This window comes from Rutidosis leptorrhynchoides, chromosome 5 (genome assembly GCF_046630445.1).
Source record: "Rutidosis leptorrhynchoides isolate AG116_Rl617_1_P2 chromosome 5, CSIRO_AGI_Rlap_v1, whole genome shotgun sequence".
In the NCBI taxonomy this organism is placed as follows: domain Eukaryota; kingdom Viridiplantae; phylum Streptophyta; class Magnoliopsida; order Asterales; family Asteraceae; genus Rutidosis; species Rutidosis leptorrhynchoides.
Window position 1 is genome coordinate 459340144 of NC_092337.1, and position 22365 is coordinate 459362508.

General features: G+C 35.2%; 1 non-coding gene across 1 annotated transcript; it reads left to right on the plus strand.

Annotated features, from left to right (window-relative positions):
- Positions 1-790: 790 nt before the first annotated feature.
- Positions 791-897, plus strand: LOC139851155 (small nucleolar RNA R71). Its single transcript, XR_011760514.1, has one exon. It is a non-coding gene; the product is annotated as a small nucleolar RNA R71 (small nucleolar RNA).
- Positions 898-22365: the final 21468 nt, after the last annotated feature.

Consider the following 22365-nt stretch of genomic DNA (forward strand, 5'->3'; position numbering starts at 1 on the left):
CCGAGGATTTACTTATGTATCACTCGGTAGCTTTCCTTGTTCCCTCTCACTCATCAAGCTGGCAAGAGTACCTACGTGTTTTCCTAGATACAAAATGGAAGCTTGTTGAGTTCTTAATGACTGATCAAACCTCTCATTTGTTTGGGTTTGAGATGTAATAAATTGTGTTTGAGATTCCATTAGCTTTGCCATCATTTCTTCCAGATTTGGCTTTTTCTCTTCGGTTTGTTGTGGTGGTTTATACAAGCCAAGTCTTTGTTGATTGAAAGTGTTGTTTTGAGTTGGTTGGTTATTCGGACCTTGTTGGTTATACGAGTTATTGTTGGGTCCATTTGGATTGTAAAGAATGTTCTGATTTCGATTGAAGTTTGGCCTTGGCGGTTGATAATTATTTCTCGGCCTTTGGTTCATGTAGGAAACATTCTCTCGTTGTTCCATGGTTTGTTCAATGTGACAATCTTTCGTTAAGTGTGGTCCACCGCATTGCTCACAACTAATTCATATTGCGTGAATATCTTTAGTCATCTCTTCCATTCGTCTCTTGAAAGCATCTATTTTTGAGGAAACGGAATCAAAGTCATGGCTAGAATCGGCTCTAGCCACTTTAGATGAACGAAAAATATCTTTTTCCTGGTGCCACTCATGCGAGTAGGAGGCTGTGTTATCAATTATCTAGTGAGCTTCGGTTGCGGTTTTCTTCATAATGGAACCACCAGCTGCTGTGTCGATGTCTTTTCGTGTAGCAACGTCGACACCTTGGTAGAATATTTATACTATTTGATAAGTGTCTAAACTATGTTGAGGACATCCTCTCAACATCCTTCCGAATCTTGTCCACGCCTCATATAACATTTCATTTGGCTTTTGCACGAACGTAACAATTTCTCCTTGAAGTCTCACGGCTTTGGATGCCGAAAAGAATCTTTTGAGAAAATTTTCAACTAAAACATCCCATGTATCGATCGCCCCTTCTGGTAACAATTCTAACCAATCTTTGGCTTCTCCCTTTAAAGTCCAGGGAAACAACATGAGATAGATCTGTTCATCCTCAATTTTTCTGATTTTAAATAGAGTAAAGATCCTATTAAAGGTTCGAAGATGTTCGTTTGGATCTTCTTTTGGCGTACCACTATATTGGCATTGATTAGTTACCATGTGTAGGATTTATCCTTTGATTTCATAATCTGGCGCATTAACATCTGGCTTAATAATGGCGTGACCTTGGCCTGTATGTGTGGCTCTCATTCGGTCTTCCATACTTAGAGGTTCAGTTACTTCCATGTTTGAAATTGTTGAATCCGAATCACTAGAAGATTCTGATTTAACAGTTTGTGGCTCAGGAGGAATGATTAGTGGTTCAGGATCTCTGAATTGTCCTTGAATATCCTCCGGGTTCTCAATTGTGAAGTCGGGTACAAAAAATGGATTATCGGAAATTTGAATTGGAGTACTTGTTCGACTAGATGATGATTCTAAAGAAAAATCAACGGCGATAATATTGGCTAGATGTCTTGATCGGGTTATAGGAGGTGAACGTATGAAAGGTGGTAAACATTTTTGCTCGGTGCATTCACTGAATATCCTATTAGTTATAAATATAAAAATTATTAAAGTTATCAAATTAATAGACTTTTCTGATTTTACCCACGTTTTGAATAGTCAATAGATGCAGCAGGTAGCCAAGACCCTTTAAATCGAAAGCCCACAACTCACCACTAACAAATCCAACTACTACTACGAACTAGAAAATTTTTGATGTCTATCAATTTAATCGCTTTTTATAATTTTTCGTCGAAATATAAATAAAATAACGAAAATTCTATGTCCTAAAAACTAGAGCGTAGAAATGAGAAAGAAAAAGCGTGCGTCGAAAAACGTTGAAAAATAAAAAGTCGAAAAATAATAATAAGAAAGTAAAGCGTCGAAACTTAAAAGTCTAAAAACTCAATATTAAAACTTACGTCTAAAGGTATTAAAGCTTAAAGGAGTTCTAAATCTAAAACGGCAATAACTTAAAAAGGCACTAAAATCTATTAAATACTAACGCGAAAAATGGTGTCGTAAATTTCTAAAGCGCCTAAATCTTAATCTAAAGAAAAAGCTCATAAGAAATTTTACAGCAAAGTTTAAAAATCTAGAAATATAAAATAACTACGGAAAACACTAAGTTTAAAACTAATTACGAACGAAAAATATACAAATTACGAATTAAACAATTAAAAGATAAAAATTATAAAAAGATATAAACTAAAATGATAAAAAATAAAAATTTATATAAAAATATTATTTTTATATTATTAGTTTATAAAAGTATTAATACATATAATTAATAATAATAATAATAACACTTAATATTACTAATTATAAATTAAAACTAGAATAACTAATTAATATTATAACTAAACCCTAATTAATAATAATTATAAATTAAAAACCCTAAACGTAATTAAATGCTTGTGGTTTGACCTGTCAGAGTGGCTACGCAATCGCGTAGGGTCCTATCTGTAAATCTCCGCAGTCGTGGAGTATGCACGTTCAGACCTATCAGCTCATTCCATGCGAGCGCATGGACTCAACGTGTGCAGCTCATGCGATCACATGCGCGTGCAGGTTCAGAATTTTGCAGGTTCAAATTCAGCAGGTTCAAAACTCGTTTTTTTTTTTTTACAATCTAAAAGATAGATAATAAATTTATATTTTAAAAATCCAAATAAAAATACTTTTTAAAGAAAATATCTTAAATATATGTACTTATTTTTTTTCTTTTTTTAACACTTATTACACACACAATTATATTTTTACAAAATTAAAAATTATATATTTTTACACAAATATACTTTACAAAAATATAGCGTTTTTCACCGAGTCCCCGGTAGCGGCGCCAAAAACTTGATGATGCGGCGAAGGGGTATGAAATATACTATTATTTTTTACTACGAAATACAACGAAATATGATACAAGTTTTAAATATTTATTTACAGATGGATATACCTAAACTCTGCTACAACACTTCCTCGTAGAGTAGTATAGTTTTTAGTAAGTTCGGTTCGTTCCTCAGGGAGACGGCTTATTTTACACTATATTTTAAACAACTATATTTGTACAAAATATATATATTACAATTAATATTATTATAAAAAGGGGGTTTTACCGTTTAATGACTGGTTTGTCGATTTTATATTTTAAGCGAAGCGTAAAGTAAATGACGATATTTAACTAACGATAAAATAAATAATAATAATAATAATAATAATAATAATAATAATAATAATAATAATTAAAATGACAATAAATAAAAGTACGAGGAAATATAAAATAAAATATATTATGCTTATTTAAACTTCTGTACTCATGATGTTTGACGTTTTGATTTTAATTTATTACCCTGGGTTAATTGTCCTTTGTCCTGGATTATTTTATATGTCCATCTGGTTTTGTCCATAATAGTCCATCGGTCATAATTATAAAGTGCGAGGGTCTTCGCCAAATTAACCTTGTACCCGAAGTCAAATATTCCAACTAATTGGGGACTTAAACTGTAATAAGGTTTTAATACATTGTTAATGATTACACCAGGTTATCGACAGCGTGTAACCCAAGGTTTTAATACTTTATTAACAATCACACCAATTTCCCTTGAATGTAATCCACCCCTATTTTAATGAGTCCATTGACTATTAATCCATCCCCATGTCCGGTCAAATGAATAATCATTAGTATTTATAAATATCCAGCCCACCGTACCCAGTCAAGCGTATGTGGTTATATATAGATACGTCAAATTATAAATCTCTATATTAAATTAACAAGATATCATTTAGTTAATCAAATATAAAGCCCATTAATAGCCCATAGTCTAATTTCTACAAGTGTCGGTCTTTTGTCCAAACCCCAATTATGGTCCAAAGCCCAATAACCCCGTCTTAATATTTAGTCCAACATCACGATTAATTTGGCTCAAATAAGCATAATAATAACTTAGTTACGAGACATAATTGAAAAGGGAGAACTTAACTTACAATGATTAATTATCGCGTAGTGTTACACGGACAGAACTTCGACTTCCAAACCCGTAAAATTACCTTTACATTACCCAGACTAATAAATATAAAACTAAACTATTATATATATATATATATATATATATATATATATATATATATATATATATATATATATATATATATATATATATATATATATATATATATATATATATATATATATATATATATAGATTATTATATATATTACAGCGGGAGTAGAGAATGATATATTGGTGTGTTGGATTTCGCAGAAGCTCGTGCCTTTTATAGGCAATTTTTGATTTTGGCTGCTCCGCGATTGCGAAGGTTTTAGGCCTGGTAGCTCCGCCATTGCGAAGGTTCGGATTCCAGCTCACACTTGATTTGGCTCCTAGCTTGTCGACATATTAATATATAAATATAATATATATATATATATATATATATATATATATATATATATATATATATATATATATATATAATTTATATAATTATTTATATGTTATATTATATTCTTGTGCATAGTTGACTTGTACTTTTAGCTCTGTTGAGTTGCACGTTGATAGTTGGTTCATGTATCGGTTCCGAATTTTCGAACGTCCGTTCGTACGCATAGATATCTGGTACTTTGCGTTCCGCGACTTGTACTCTTGTCATTTTTAGACGTTATTCATCGATAAATTGAACCACTTGGATTGTATCTTGTACATTTGAGCTTTTTGATCATTTGCGTCTTCAAATCTTCATTTGCGTCTTCAGTCTTCACACTTTTTTATTTAAACGAATATCACTTGGAAATAGAACAATTGCAACTAAAAACTTTACATATTGGACGGATATTGATACTAAATATATGTTCATTTGGAGCACTATCAAGTTTTGACGCGAAAAAGTCGTTTTGGTATTTCTAAAGGTGAATTTTGAACTTTCAGATTTTACGATAATTATTACCTTTGCATTTGAACTCTGATGTGTGAAATCTAGTATATAATTTATCTTGAAAAATGCCGGTTTAAAGATTATACACACTAACGAGCAGTGTACCCGATCATGCAATAGTATAAAGTTGGTAATTCCGAAATCGTTCTAAGGACAGTTTAAACGTGAGAATTAAGATTGTAACTAATAAAATTAAACTAAGTTAATCTATGAAAATTGAGAGTACGAGATAATTTGTTATGTGGCTATTTAACGATTAGCCAAATCAAAGATTGATTAAAAGTAAAAGATAATATTTTTGTGTTTTTAAGTTTATAAGAAATAAATGCAGACTCAACAAAAAGTAAAGATATTTGAATTCAATAGATAAAAGAATGTTCTCCTAGATCTCTTATTCGCAATGTTGGATGATTTGTTATAAAGCTCTAGGTCAATTTATCAATACATGCAACTACAGAGTCGGTTTACCCAGAGTTCTCTTTTAGCAAACACGTCAAACTTGGATTTATTGGCTTAGTGTTCCCTTTCACCAAAGACCTCTTTCATTTGTGACTTAGTAATTAACTAATAATAAGATTAAGATTCAATTGATTACGCGTTCGCTCCACACAATTCACCCCTATTTTGTTTAATTTTTGTTACCCGGTTTACCCCCTTAGTCCAGTAAGCACCCAATTGGTTAAGACAAATCAATTAAAAACTAGTGTACTAAATTAAAAAAGGGTTCCCTTTGTTCAAACAAGATCACTAATCAACCTAGTACCAATAATCAACACCCACAAGAATGGTTCTTAATTAAAACTCATAATTATCATGCATTAATCAAATCAAACATTAAGGTATCATCCAAACACATACGGATATTCAATCTAGACAAACATTTAAGTGCTTAGCCAACCATGGCTAAAACTAAAATCACAAATAAACAATTAAGAGTATTCATAATGATGATAAGAATTAAACCTAATGAAAATTGTGTTCTTGAATGATGAACGGATCGAGACGAGTTTCCGGAATGATTGATGTGTTAGAATGATCTTGGCGTTCCTCAAAAATCACCTTTTTTCATCAAAAAGCTGCTGGAATTCGTCTGGATGCAATAATGAATAAGTAGGGTAAAGATATTATCTTTAAATAGGTAAAATCTGACCCCGGCTGAAGGTGGAGCGGCGCTCCAAATATGGAGCGGCGCTCCATATGCTGTATTCTTGATTTCTGGCCTTTTGAAAGCTCTCGACATGAAAATCCTGCCTACTGGAGCGGCGCTCCATGTTTTGGAGCGGCGCTCCAGACCCTTTTTGCTGAATCCAGACTGTAAAACTCATAAAATCACTCGTTTTCGAACCAAACTTGAATCGAACCAACTCTTTCACTCGTTTCCATAGAAAATTACTAAAACCATCAAATAACTTCAAATTTCATCTCCTTAGTCTTAGAACTCGAACTTTCACAACACTTATCGAAATAACACCAAATCGTATCCAAAAGGACCAAAATGTGCCCGATATCGCTAAGGAAAACGTGTAATAAATATGCGATATCAAACAACCCCACACTAGAGTTTTGCTTGTCCTCAAGCAATTAAACTCGATAATAATCTTCTACCATAAAATAACCTCTTCAAAAGTATATGTAGAACTAAACGAACAATCAACAAACCATCGTCTAGCATGGGCACGATTTGGAGTGAATAAAAACCATACCTCCCACTTGCATTCCCCCGAAATTAACTTCCCAATCCTCAAGCAATCAAATATGAACAAAGTAGCTAATTAAAGTCTTGAATAGTATACCAAATAAAATGAGGTAAGAATCTCGAACCATAATATAAGTCTTCAAAGGAACCGAGAATCAAGTGGGAGCCAAAAACCAAAGATATAACAATCGAATGCATGTGCCAAAAAGAACGCACGGGCTACCCCGCAATTGGTCAAGCCAAGCCTCCCACAGTACCTAACATCGCGAGATGACGGTAAGAAAATAATGTGCTTAGGAGGATACACATTACGTCCGGATATCATCGATAATTATGAGGTAATTATCTAATCCGTTAAGTCAACCATAAAGATTGAGGTTCATCAGGCTTAAAAGCTGATATCTTACATTTCCGGAGGTTATCCACTGGGAATCTGATCAATCACTGACATTTTGTGTATCATGGTGCGCTTCCCATTTGGCTAGCAAATCTCTCTCATTGAGATAAGCTTTGACTACCAGTTTCCCTGTTTGACGTTGAGGCCTGGTAGATTTCCAGTCAATTTTAGCAATGACTTTTCAAGATTTATCATCACCCTACAACTGGTCTGGACTACAACTTCTGAAACAAATCAGCAAGTGTGTCGTTCGTGAGAATTGACTCCCTTTAGGACGGAATGGATACATCCTATGTGGTTAAATAAAGTGGTCGGATGCAACATTGTCCTTGTTAGGAGAAACAATGAGGATCACCCTATTTAAGTTTTCGATCTAGCGCATAGTCCGGTTTCGACCACACGCTACTATCACCGTTCATACGGCTGATACTTGCCTTGGTGCAAGTGACCTACGTATGAATTTTTATGTTCATGTAGGATTTCACATTCAAAGTAATGAACATGTTTCGAAATTTCAAGACTTTCACCTCTAACAGTACCTCATCGTGAAATGATGGGTAATGAAATGGTACAGCTTAAAAGGTATACGTACCAAGTGAAACGGTCGGAAGACTTTACTTCCTTAATGAGTGGATCTGACTCACTATGGAATGCCAATCTATTTCAATTGACACTCGGTTTAAATCCCAAAAACCTTTGGGTGCCATAGCTTTTGGCTATGGGTTGTGTTGTCTAAGCAAACACAAGCACGTAGCTATTGTTCCTAAAAAGGACAACACTGGTAAAGCTCTAGGCTCCTCTTCCCACAGTATCACACCATTAAATGATGTAATAATAAAATGATATAGTTTCGGAAGTCTGCTATACCAAGTAACCAAAAGTTTGTGATCTGGCACGTGATTCGGTCACAATCACGCTATGCAATCACCGCTCTCTCACGGTTTATACCCGTTTTGGTACAGGTGACCTACTATTGAGTTCCCCAAACTCGTAGGATTTCATGTCCAAAATAATGAACATGTGAAACAATTTTGGCTTCTTTTAAATCACGAATATGCCATAAAATACCAAGCCAATTTTCATAATAAAGATTTTGGCCGAATGTTCAATTGTTTTTCTACTTTTTTTTATTTTTAAACTAACTTTTCTATTTCTTTTTATTTTACCCCTAATTTTTCATATTTTTTTTACGACCAAAACCCGTGAAACATCAAGTCTTTTTAAATCAAAACTAATATGATGATGATTCCATTAACAATCAACCCGAGAGATTTTACATCTCCCACCCAACACTTGAGATTAAGTAATGTCCCCATCACTTGAGATCAAAATTAGATAAAAATCGAAAGGGTTATGTGAGAAAGAAAATATAAAAACTTATCGAGCTTAACCGCTGATCGCGGAATGCCAGTGACAGATGGCGCTGAACTGACTGCCAGCATAAGAACATCGTCCATTACCAATCATCACACCAATATCATCAAGTACAGACCAAATGAAAAGTAAATAGTTTCAAACAAATACAACATGACATGCTCAACAATCAATCATTCCTCGACCACAAGTCTCTGAACGGGTCCCAATCCACACCATAGGGTATCCTGGAAAGCTCGGTACGGGTCATATGAAGGATCCGGCCTCGGGGTAGTTACTGATGTATAATCAGGGATCGTAGTACGCGTCGAAATATACGCCTCCGGGTTCTGACGCATCTGTCTCTGAATTTGTCTCTGATGAACCTCCTACTGATTGTGGTCCCGAATCCCTCTCACATCATACTCTACCCTGTCAACTCGCTCACCCAAACGACCCATCTTCATTCCAAACTGTCCCAGCGCTATTTTAATTGCACCATAACTGTTCTCATGCCAAACCCTCATATCCTCGTTATGCCTGCGCTGCTCCTCTAACATCCTCTGATTATGCTCGACCTGAGCATCATACGCTGACCGGCTATCCCTAAACTCCAGATGAATACCGTCTACACTGTTAACCAACGAATTCCAACTCTCTTCACCAAGTGTCCACGTACCCTGTACGTTCGCAGCACTCGAGCTACCTGCCTCATACGTGGATCGACTAACACCACGCCCACGTCCACGTCCAGCACCGTCTCCTGGTTGTTGTTGCTCATCATCCACCAAAACCCAATCTTGTGGACCTCTTCGAATAAACTCAGCTTTTGAGAAAAACAGAATATTAGTGGGCATCGCCTCAACCCCCAACATACTACACCTATTAGTCGGGACTGAAAACACCCGAGCAAATCTAATCACCAAGTGCCCACGTAACAACGGGCGTTCTGTTCGTTTATCTATTCCAATCTCTTGAAACCATGCTCCTAACATACAAGGGATGTCAATCCGCTCTCGCAATTTAATCTGCTGAAGAATCTACAGATCTCTTCACTGAATCTTATTCGTATTTCCCCTAGCCATAAACATGTGAGCAATCATCTTAAAAATCATCCGGTCCTCCGAAAGTCGAAGCATTGACTGAACACTCCTACTTGAACTAAAAGGACCCGAATCACCTTTCGCCACCGTTGGCCAATAATCACTTTCACTAAACGGTTCCTGCCCAAACACCTTCCCCTGTACCAAGAACCACTTTAAATCATTGTCATTTTACTCGGGATATAAATCCAACGCCCGAGCTACCCCAATCTTACTCAAGCTGCGCTCCAACCCTCCTAACATGAATGTCAAGAAATCTGCCTCAGTCGGAGAGGCTCACGGTCTACAACTAACAGTGGAAAAGAACTCTATAGTTAATGGCTCAAAGATATCCTCATTAATTTCAAATAACCATTCGTACGGCCTTAATTCTTCACCCGCATATGTTACCCACAAAAACCCACACAATCTCCTAACAATATTGTTACCCAAAGCTGTGAGTTGCGTCCAATCCAAATAATAAGTTCGTTCGATTGGACGGATGGGCGCTATTAATCGTGAATCGTTCTTCCAAATTCTCATCATTATAAATTTGTGACAACCATAGCTCCGGATTATTTGGTGGTTGTCTTGGTTTTTCGGTGTTGCCTCGCGATCTCTACACACATGAAACAAATAAAGAAACCAAAACACCAAACTCAAAAGTTAGTGTTAGTCAAAATAATTGATATTGCTTTAAACATACATATATTTCGACGCAATATCATTTATATTTCATCGACTTTTACCGAAACGAAGACATTCAAATGCATAATTCACGAGAAAAACGGCAAAAGTAAACGCGAGCTTGAAGTTTGAAGAAATGATAATAAACGACGGGTTTTAACCAAATATATATCGAGATAACGTTTATCCAAACGAAAGTCCAAAATGATCGAAGAAAACGAGTTCAAATGAAAGTTCCAAGTCAATATACGTCAACACGAGATCAACAAAGAACAAATGAAAAAAAAAATAAGAAAAGTTCTGTTTCAACTTACGCGGATCGCGTATATAGCCACGCGAAACGCATAAGGTTTTTGCTCCTACGCGGACCGTGTACCACCTTACGCGAAATGCGTAATGTCAAGACCAGATTCAGATCCAATTTCACATGGGACGGTTGCTTTTTGGATATAATATTACAACTTTTACACTTTACAGAATGAAAAGAGAATATTACAGTTCAACTTTTGATCCACTCTTCAACTCTCAATCTTATACATACGGAATACTGGAGATGCACAAAAAAAGAAACACAAGAGTCAGTACACAAAATAGAATATCCAATTAATTTTACTAGTATCTTTATACACTGTATAAATTAGTTCAGTTCCAATTAATTTTCAAGGTTCAATTTTAGAATAGTTTCAATATCAAGGGTGTATTGTTCGTGATTAAGGGTATTATTGTGCGAGTGCAAGGGTGTTGTTATTGTAATTTTTCTACCGTTTGAAGTTAATGAAAGTGAAGATTTTCGTAAGTATATTCTGTTAAAGTTATCGGTATCAATTTTTATCGTTATTATTATATTTGTATATTTATATTTTTATGTTTATCCTAGTATAATGAGCAGTTAAATTTCCCTAGTGTTTGCTTAAATGTAGAGCCCCTAGTGAAATGGATTGTTATCATTTGTAAAAATTAAAATGTAACTTAAGTATTTTTAATATTGAGCCTAATTAAAAGAACCATTATTATGTACTTGGGCATTTAACCCTTATCACTTAATTTATTAGATTCAAATAACGAAAGTTATTTTAATTTATATAAATTAAGCTTCATCATTAAAAGTGATTTAGACGAACTTATGAATAACTTATTAACACCAAATTAGATATAAAGTTCGGTGGTTTGGGTAATATCATTAGGTATATAATAGTGAAATTGTAAAAAGGGAAACCGTTATGATTTAGGTTTTGGAGAAAGTCAAAACTGGGTTGGGTCTCAATTTAAATACTTGGGGACTAATAACTATCAAAATAAGATCAAATGAAAATTAGACTTAATTTAGCTAGTTGAAACTTTATTTATTCGAAAGAAAAATATAAAGTTTTATATTAAACATTTTAATAGAGCTTAAATTTAAAACAATCCATGGATCTAGAGGTGACACATTTAAGTAAACACTCCTATTTATATATTGTAAATACTTATTATTATTATTTATTTACGCATTATTATACAGTTGAAAAAAATATACAATCAATATGCATCAGTTTAACAGTACTGTTTTGTCACATCGAATTTAACATACGCGAACCGTGTAGATATATACACGAAAAGCGTAGATTCTAAAATATACGCGTAACGCGTATAAATACAAGCGAAACGCGTAAGTATAATACTAGTACTGTACGAATACTGTTTAAAATTTAAGTATTAATTAAATCTTTTATTATTATTGTAATTAATTTATAATTAGTTTAATTATTATAATTTCCTATAATTCATTTTTAATTTAATTAAAACTTATTATTTATTTAATTTAAATAAATTTATATTGCTCAAAACAAAATTCTAATCATTTAGTTTTATTACAAGTTATTGTTTTATTAATTACCATTTAGTAATAAAATTGTTGTATCACCATTAGTATAGTTTCATTTAAGTTCATTTCTTTAATAATTATAAATCATATAATCTTGTAATTTTAATTTTAATTAATAAGTAGTTCAATTAAATTAAAGATAACTTATATTTTATTATTATTATGTTATGCTAAATCTAAATTCCTAATCCAAAACCCCCTTTAAATAAGTTTAACTTCAAAGACTATTAAAAACCATTAAACACTGTCTCCCTGTGGAACGAATCGGATTTACCAACAAACTAAACTACGCGGATAGGACTAGTTGGCTATAAATGTGTGAAATCAACCTGAATTCATTAAAACACCACATATACAGTAAAACAATTCGTGTAACAAAATAACTCAAATACGTTCATAAAATAAAGGTTACGTTTCAACGCATCAACTTTTTGGCGCCGCTGCCGGGGAACGGTTTTGTTTAAAAGATTTTAATAGACTTTAGGTTATTCGATCCTTTTATAGGAATTCATTCCTAGAAAAGCTTTTGGTGTTATGATTTCATAAATAGAAATTAATGCATGAATTTACGTTCCTCCAATACTGAATTAACTCCTCCATATCCTGAACCCGAAAGAGAATTTCACGAACGTTTAAGAGCTCAAGAAGTAGAATCTCTTGCTGAGGATTTAGAATCACTTTCATTGGATTCTAACTCTGAACCAGATTTTCAACCAATCATAGAACCAGTTATTAAAAAAGAAGAAGAGATGGCTGTTACAAATCAAATGATGGAAGCATTAATGAAGGCTACAAGAACAGGTCAAGGCCACGCAATTATTCAACCTACGATGACTGAAGGTTTTGAAATAAAACGTCAATTCCTTCACATGGTGACTAATACATGCCAATTCAGTGGAGCTCCAAATGAGGATGCTAACGAGCATCTTCGTAAGTTTGTAAGCATTTGCAAACTATTCAAGATCAAGGATGTCTCCGATGAAGTCGCATGTTTGAAAATCTTTCCATGGTCCCTGAAGGATGATGCAAGAGATTGGCTAGACTCATTACCAGAAGATTATATTGAAGATTGGAATGACATGATGGACAAATTTTTGTCAGAATTCTTCCCTGCTTCAAAAGCAGCAAAATTGCAAAGTGATATAAATCACTTCAAGCAAAAGTTTAACGAGACTCTTTATGAAGCTTGGACTCGATTCACCAAAATGCTTAGGGTATGTCCTCAACACGGGTTGTATACATTCCAAAAAGTCCAAATATTCTATAAAGGAGTAAATGTGGCTACTCGTAAAGATATCGATGTTGCAGCTGGAGGTTCGATCATGAAGAAAATGCCGGAAGAAGCTCACACAATCATTGCCAATATAGCAGCACATTCTCATAATTGGCATCAAGAGATAGAATTCTCTAGGTCATCAACCGTTGCTAATATCGAAAGCAATGATGCAATTGCTTCTTTAAAAGTTCAAATGGCAAATCAAGCAAGGCAAATTGAGAAAGTAACCAAAGAAATGCATGCTATCAGGGTATGATGTGAACTGTGCCAAGGTCCCCATCTTACTAGAGATTGTGATAAAACAACGATGGAAGAGCAAGCGAATTTCTTAGGTTACTTGCGAAAAGGTGAAATGAATTTCAACGATTTTCCAGCGATAGAAGCAAATAACCGAAAATACCCTCTAATAACAACTACCAAGTAGGAGGACCTTCAGGTTTAAATAATAATTACCAAGGAGGAAATCCGATTTACCAAAATAATCGGAATTTCCCAAATCAAAATCAAAGAAATGCACCACAAGGTTACAATAACCTAAACAACCGAAATCAACCTCAACGAATTTATCAAAATAATTTCCAACACAATCAACCACAACCACAAGCACTTATACAACCACAACCAGAGAAGAAATCCGGTTTAGAAGATCTCTTGAGAGATTTTATGGTTAAACACGAGCAAACTGCGGAAATTCAAACTCAGCAAATTCGAAATCAACAAGCTACGATTCAGAATTTGGAAAGAGATGTAGGAAGGATCTCACAGTTACTATCAGAGAGGCCACCAGGCGCTCTCCCCTCAAATACTCAAGTGAATCCCAACAATAATCAAACAAGGAATGAGCATGTAAATGCTATAACTACTATAAGTGGTTTAACTGTTAACCCAGAAACTAGTAAGTCCTCAGAAGTTCCTTTGTCTCCTTTTATTTTACAAGTATCTATTGATATAGATGAGCATGTTGAGAAAGAACAAGAGAAAAATGATCCCACAGAGATCATATCAAAGAAAAGTGAAGAACCACCAGTAAAGGTGCACAAGGCACCTATTACATACCCAAAGGCATTAAAGAAAGATAAACTCGCAAGCCAATATCAAAAATTTGTAGATATGATCAAGCAAATTAGCATTAACATGCCACTCGCGGAAGTTCTTAGGGGTATGCCAAATTATGGAAGGTTTATCAAGGATCTCATAGCCGATAAATGTAAATATGAAGAAGTTTCAACCAGATTCCTCAATGAGGAATGCTTACCAATTTTGCAAAAGCAAAAGATGCCACCGAAACTCAGAGATCCTGGTAGTTTCATTATTCCGTGTCTGATGGGAGATTCAGTAATGTACGATGCATTAGCTGATTTAGGCACAAGTATCAATCTTATGCCACACTCCTTGTACTTAAAACTAAACCTAGGTGATCTAAAACCAACTAGGATGTGTATACGCCTAGCCGATAGAACTTTTAACTATCCTATTGGTATTGCCGAAAACCTACCAGTTAAAGTTAATCATTTAATCTTTTCTGCCGATTTCGTTGTCCTTGAAATGGAAGAAGATAGTAAGGTTTCCCTAATTCTAGGGCGACCTTTTCTAAATACCGCCGACGTGATTGTGCGTGTTAAAGATAAAAAACTTAGTCTAGGTGTAGGGGAAGATAGAGTTACCTTTGTTAGGACCCCAAAGTTGTATAGTGTTAATGTGAAATAAGCTTAATTGAAGGTTCCTTAGAAGAGGGCTATATAAGAAACCTAAGTAGTCCTAATTAGATAGCCATTGCATTGTAACTGAGTTCTAGAAGCTGTGGAATGTAATTGTACCGATTCTCTCTAATACCGAGTCTCATGCTTACATAATGAATCTCTCTTTATCTTATCATTTCTCTCAATCTCAACATGATCTGACCTATCATTTAGTATCAGAGCTTCCAGGAAGTGATTCTACATCAGTATATCGATCCAGAGATTGTAGATTACAGAATCTGAATACTCTCGGTATTTTGAATCATATTCGGTATTATCGAATTTGATAATCTGACGTTCAGATTCTTGTGATAAGTTCAGCGAAGGTGCATTAGGTATTTTAGAAAGAGTTTCGATCATCATTACAGCTTTTTAACTTCAATTATGGAGAATCAAGTTGATTTTTAGAGTTTGTGGCTAAAACTCTTGGTATTGCTTAATTCAAGCTTGATTCTGGATTTTTGTAAAGATTTAAGGATTCAGTTGTGTTCGTGAGGTGTTAAATCACATTTCCGACGGTTCAATTTCTTCAATTCATCAAGTTTTGAAGATTTGATCAACACTCGGTATCGTAACTGTCATACCGAGTCTGCTTCATTACTTAAATTCATCTTAAGTATTGCAGATTGTGGTGTGATTGTGATTCTATCAAATTCGGTTTGATAATACGTAGCTACTTGGTGTGATTTGAGAAAGGATTCTATCATATTTCTAAGTTTTAAACTTAGACTCGGTATTGTCAACTGCTACAGTTGACATTCAGTATCCTATACTTTCGGTATCTTTGATATTTTGTGTGATACTAACGTGTTTCCTTGTGCAGCAAGGTTACAGAATCTAATTCAAAAGGATTGAATTGAGTTTGAACTTCAAATTCATACAGAATCTGACTACCGAATCAAATACAGAATCTGAGTTTCTGTATCACTTAATCCATTGTTTTAAGTGGTTACAGGCTACAATTCTTGTGATTACCGAATCTATACTAAATCTGGGTGTGTCTCTTGTATTTCTGATCAGTTTCTTTTACAGAATCTGATATACAGAATCTTTACCGAATCTGCTACAGTACCGAATCTGCTAAAGTACCGAATCTGACACAGAATCTAACATTTTGATCAGATTGTTGTGATTTTTCATCTTAGAATTGTGTAATACAGAATCTTTACCGAATCTAGCTCATTTTCAAGATGTCTACTCAAGATACTTTGATCATTGGATTAGATTCCCGTCCTCCAGTGTTGTTTGATGGAAAGTACACTCAGTGGCTTCACCGTATCACTCAGTACATAGACTATAAGGGTGAGAAAGCAAAGTACATTTGGGCTTCTCTGAGAGATGGTCCAGTTGTTGATTATCATCCGGATACTGGTATGCCAATTCCAGTCTATGAACTTTCTGGTGATAAGCGTGAGAGAGCTCAGGGTGACATAGAGGCAAAGAATATTGTTATGCAAGCTATCCCTTATGAATTGTTTGAAAATGTTGATAGCAACACAATAGCAAAAGATATATGGGATGAGATCAAACGACAGCAAGAAGGTTATGTCATGTCAGACGTTACTAAATTGAATAAGGCTCTGGGATTCTATGAAGATTTCAAGCAGGAAACTGATGAACCACTCAAGGATACCTATCGTCATTTCAATGGTGTTCTCAATGAGTTGAAAAGGTGCAAGATCATAAAAGTAAATGCTGAAGTCAACATGAAGTTTCTCAAAAAGCTCAATGCTGATTGGCTTCCTTATGGAACCATTGTTCGATCTACTAAAGAGATTGACAAGTTGACTATTCATGAGCTTATTGGAGTTCTTATGCATTACCAACCTGAAGTATCTAAACTTTAATAAGGAAGGAAAGAGTCTTCTCCGGGCGATCCACTTGCCCTAATTGCCAAAAAGAAGAGCAAATCGTTGACGTCTTCCAAAAGCTTGTCCAACAAAGTGCTTGTAGAAGAATCAACTGATTCAGAAGATTTGAATCTTTTTGATGTTGATGATTCTCACCTTGAATTAGTCAAGATGGCAGCCATGTTCACAAAAGCCTTGAACAAACACAAGTTTAAAGGAAAATCAAGCAATCAACGCAAAAACTCGTCATCTTCCTCGTACTACAAGAAAGCTGATCAATCTAAACAACAACGTGCTGATGATTCCAAGAAGGAAGATTCAATTTGTTTCAATTGTGGCAAAGCTGGTCATTACTCTCGTGAGTGCAAGATGCCTAAGAAGAAGGACGCAGCTTACTACAAGAAGAAAATGTTGATGGCTAAGATTGTGGAAACTGGTGGAGAGCTAAAACCGGTTGATGATACTTGGTTTAACTGGACTGACGATTCAGATTCAGAGATGGAACATGCAAATGTTTGCAATGTGACAAAGCTCATCAAAGCTAAGGAAGCAATGGAGAATTCTGACTCAACATCCGATGATGATGAGGTACAATCAACTGAAATCTCACCTGATTTTATAAAAATGCAAAATGACTTGATGAAGAATCTGGTCTCAATGTCAAAAGAAGTCAAAGGCTTAAAATCTGAAAACAAGGTTTTAAAAGATAAAATCAAAATGAATGAGACCAGACCTTCCACATCCAAATTGCAAACGGATGTGCAACAATGGACTCTCCAACTCAACTCTACGGAAACTGAGTTGGAAGATCTAAAAAAGACAATTCATCCAATTAAAGTTGAAAGAACTGATTATCGTTTAAAATCGGAACGACTTGCAGAAAAAGTTCAATTTTTAGAAAAAGATCTTTCTGATTTGAAAAACTAACATGAACCCACACTTTCAAAACTAAACAACAAAATTGTTCAATTGGAAAATACCATAATTGAAAAGAACACTGAAATTTCTTTATTGTCAAAAGAATCTTTTCAAATGAAAGCTCAACTTGCTCGATATGAGGAAAAACTCTATCGAACAGAGCAATCCAAAGCTATCATGGATATGGAACTTTCAAAACAAACAATTTTCATGAATAGACCAAAAACGATTCATGGTGAAAAGTGGGGGTTGGGTTACGAAGATCCGAAAATTTTAGAAGATGCTTCCAAAAAGATTCCAGGATTATATCATTCTGATTATTTTCAAGCCGGTTTACCATCACATTTTGTACATGCTTCTGATGCTGATTTTGATGATATTATTGCAAATCGTAAATCTAGGAAATACCATCAAATTAGCTTAATGTATGAAAAAATCAATGCTAAGATAGGTAAATCGAATCCTGATTTCTTGAAAAATCTTGTTGAAACTAAAAAGAACATGCAACGTGAAGATTATGTGCCTAAGCGTAGACTGGTTTATATCCCAACACTCATGCTAGAGAAATACATTTTAATGCTTGAGAATGAAGTGTTTAACAAACCTAGTTCTAGCATTACTGCAATAGATGAGGTGTTTGATGAACCAATTTTTGATGTGAAACCAATTCTACCAACTTTACCTGCATGTCCAGATGATGTTTTCCGTGAAGACCTAGCACATGAACTAACTGTCTTCTTTGAGACAGATTCTCTAGGTCAAAATTCTTTAGATGAAAAATTAGAACCTCAGGATGAACCGAACATTGAACCTTTGATAGATTTTGAAAGTCAACTTGATCCTTTGCATGATTATTACTTGCATTTGCCTGCTGTACGTAATTTGAATCGTATAGTAGCTCAACTTGAACAGGAGAATATTGACTTGCAACTTAAGTGCCAATCATTAGAACAAATGCTTGCTTTGTGTGATAAATTGCCTTCACTGCCTAAGAAAGAATGTACTTATGCCTTTAAGGAGGGTGAAGTGATAGTTTCTGCTGAAGAATTATGTCTTGAGATTAAAAGCTTAAAACAAAAGATAATTCAAATGAAACAGGCTAACACACTTAAGCAAACGTCTAATGTTGCAACCAATGTGATTGAATGTACTGGTGAGATTACTAAGAAGGGGAAGGGAACAACAACATCTAAGGATGTAAAACCCATTACTATTCTTAAAAATCCTCTACGTTCTCAATTTGGCAATCATGGTTCAAAAGTTGTTTCTACAACTCAGTATATTGTTAAAAAGGTTCATTCTCCAAATGGTTCTGTGTTAACTGAAAAGATTCCTATGATTCCTATGACAAAAACTTCAAAAGCGAGTCTTTTAAAGAAATCAGTTAAGTCTACAACACACACAAGTTCTAAACCTGATTTAAATGAGTATGATGCAAAAGAACGTACAATCAAATTGGAAATTCTGCAAAATCAGTCATCTCATGTGTCAACTGAAAAGTTTGAACGTCTAACTAACAAAGGTGTTTCTCGTGTCACAGGTCATAATCCAAACTTGAATTACAAATCTATATGGGTTTCTAAGTCCACGACTAAGAAAGTAGCAACCAAACCAAAGCAATCTGCTAGTCGGCCTAGGAAATCATCTCATGTTTTTCAATTTTCGTCTGTGAACAAAACATCTACTTGGAATAAATTGTGTGTTAAGACTTCTGATAACGATGTAAAGATTGATATTGCGTATGATGCTTCATGTAATGTGGTTTTAAATGATGCTTTATTGTCTAAACTGCATGCTGCTTTACGTGATTATTTCATCATTGATCCAAAGTTTGTTGTTAATCAAAAGTTTATTGCTGGTACTAACCAAAAAGGACCCAAGAAACTTTGGGTACCTAAACTCTAGGGAATTCACATTTACAGGGTTTTGATGTCTGTGTTTGGTATATCGATTCCGGTTGTTCTCGACATATGACACCCGATAAATCCTTGCTTGTCAACTTCATTGACAAATTCCTAGGAACGGTTACATTCGGAAATGATGAGATTGCAGCAATAACGGGTTACGGAGATTTTGTGCAAAATGGCATAACAATTAAACGGGTTTCATATGTTGAGAGTTTGGGGTGCAATTTATTTAGTGTGAGCCAATTCTGCGATGGAGATCTCAAAGTTTTGTTTGAACGTCGACAATGCTCGGTGCAATCCACCGAAGGGAATGATCTTCTTGTTGGTAAACGTTGTACTTCACTATATACTATTGACCTCAATGATGCACCATCACATGCAACCATGTGTTTGGCCACTCGTTCTACCAGAGAAAATTCATGGTTATGGCATCATCGGATGTCACACCTGAATTACAAGGGTATCAATCGATTAGTCTCTAAAGATTTAGTTGATGGTATTCCAACCTTTCAATATGATAAGCATCATGTGTGACCATCATGTGCGATGGGTAAGCTGAAACGGACTAATCATCCGCTTAAGAAAAACCCCAGTACTTCATCGTCTTTGCAATTATTGCATATGGACTTATGTGGACCCATGCGTATTTCTAGCCTCGGTGGCAAGAAACATGTGCTTGTCATTGTTGATGACTATACCCGGTTTACACGGATTTTTCTTTTGCGAACTAAGTCAGAAACCCCCGCCATTATCATTGAATTCATTAAAAAGATTCAACGATCTTTTAACAAACATGTTAAGAGCATCAGAACTGATAATGGGACGGAATTTAAGAATGACCCGCTTGATAGTTATTTGAAAGACCAAGGCATTGAATATCAGTTCTCTGCTGCTTGGACCCCCCAACAAAATGGAGCATTCGAACGACGTAATCGTACGTTGTGCGAAGCAGCACGAACGATGCTTGCATACTCCAAATTACCTCCAAAAATGTGGGGGGAGGCCATTTCAACTGCATGCTATACCCAAAATCTTTGTATTGTAAACAAACATTTTGATAAAACTCCATATGAGTTATTATATGGTAGACGCCCGAATGTCAAATATTTCCGTGTTTTTGGTTGTATATGCTATGTGCTTAACGATTTTGACAGCCCCGGAAAGTTTGATCCTCATGGCAATCAGGACATATTTCTTGGTTATTCCTCGAACAAAGTTGCTTATCGTGTTTATCATAAGCGGACAAAGATGATTAAAGAGAGCATTAACGTCAAGTTCGATGAATTTTTGGGAATGGCTTTTGAACAACTCAGTTCAAAACCTGATCCTAACCTGGCTACTACTTCTTCCGCGCAAAACTCAATTTTCTCGAAGAAGGGTGTTCCTACGGTTACATCAGAGGAACTGGATATCTTGTTTGATAGTCTTTATACTCCTCAACGGGATTCAAATGTTCAAGCCGTACCGGTTACACCATCATAGTCAACTACTGTGGAGACTCTTCAAAGTCTTTTTGATGAAGATTCAATACTAACTGATTCACCTGTTGCTTCTTCATCCTCCCTTCAACCTCCTGTTATTGATAATCTTGAACAAGATCAAGATTCATCATTTGATACAACTCCAGCTGTTTCTCCAGATACTCTATTGAATCCATTAGATACTGTTACATCAGATCAACCAGATCAAGGCTCAACGTCAACAACGGAAAATGTTCCGATGGATACAATTGATGTATAATCTCTTCCACACACCCGATGGACTAAAAGTCATCCAATAGATCTTATTATTGGTGACGCATCTGCTCCAGTTTCAACTCGAAGGGCTACTCAGAATATGTGTCTATTCACAGCCTTTCTTAGTAAGATTAAACCAACAACAGTTGCTCAAGCTTTACTAGATCCATACTGGGTAGTTGCAATGCAAGACGAGATCAATCAATTTGAACGATTGAAAGTATGGCGATTAGTTCCAAGACCAACGGGTCAACGACCAATAGGGGTTAAGTGGATTTTCAAGAACAAGAAGGATTCTGATGGAATTGTGGTTCGAAATAAGGCACGTCTTGTGGCCAAAGGATATCGACAACAAGAGGGCATTGATTATGACGAAACGTTTGCTCCGGTTGCTAGGATTGAGGCAATTCATCTTTTCCTTGCATTTGCTTCTCATATGAAGTTCACGGTGTTTCAAATGGATGTCAAAACTGCTTTTCTGAATGGTTATCTTCAAGAGGAAGTCTATGTTGATGAATCAGAAGGCTTTGTCGATCCCATTAATCCAAACCACGTTTACTACTTGGAGAAAGCTTTATACGGTCTGAAGCAAGCACCGCGTGCATGGTACGAGACCTTAACAAAGTATTTGCTGGATAATGGCTTCTCTCATGGAACGATTGATACAACGCTATTCATCCATAAAAACCACGGTCACATTCTCTTGGTTCAAATTTATGTTGATGATATTATTTTTGGTTCCACGTCCTCGGCCTTATGCAAAGAATTTGGTGACCTTATGGCCAGCAAATTCGAAATGAGCATGCTTGACCAGTTAACTTTCTTCTTGGGGTTACAAGTAAAACAATTACCAAATGGGATTTTTATTAGTCAAACAAAGTATATCAATGAT